The sequence below is a fragment of the Echinops telfairi genome, unplaced genomic scaffold (assembly GCF_000313985.2).
Source record: "Echinops telfairi isolate 266 unplaced genomic scaffold, ASM31398v2 ScPeMD7_443;HRSCAF=831, whole genome shotgun sequence".
Lineage (NCBI taxonomy): Eukaryota > Metazoa > Chordata > Mammalia > Afrosoricida > Tenrecidae > Echinops > Echinops telfairi.
In genome coordinates this window covers 994,008-994,367 of record NW_022104341.1, presented here as the reverse complement: position 1 = coordinate 994,367, position 360 = coordinate 994,008, and positions in this window count along the sequence as shown.

Here is a 360-nt window from a genome sequence, read left to right as displayed (position 1 = left end):
ACCTCAAGACTGAAAGTCTCCAGTGTGGTTTGCCTGCAACCCAGGGAAGGGAACACAAAGCAGGTGGGAAAATTCTGACTATCTTAATTTTCATATAGTATCTTACAAATAGGATCCTGAAATGTAAATATATTAGTTGATCAACGTTACGAGCTAAAATTGCCTCCGTGGCCCCTAACAACAGTGACTGAATTTAGGCAATTTATTGAACATGCCTTTGTCAAAAGTTTGTTGCTGTTGAATGCATTCACTCACTTAATCTAATAAAGTAAGTACGATTATTACCTCCATTTTAAAGATGGGAAGACCGATGCATCGAGGGTTAAATAAATTGCCTTCATCACTATAAATGGTGAGACA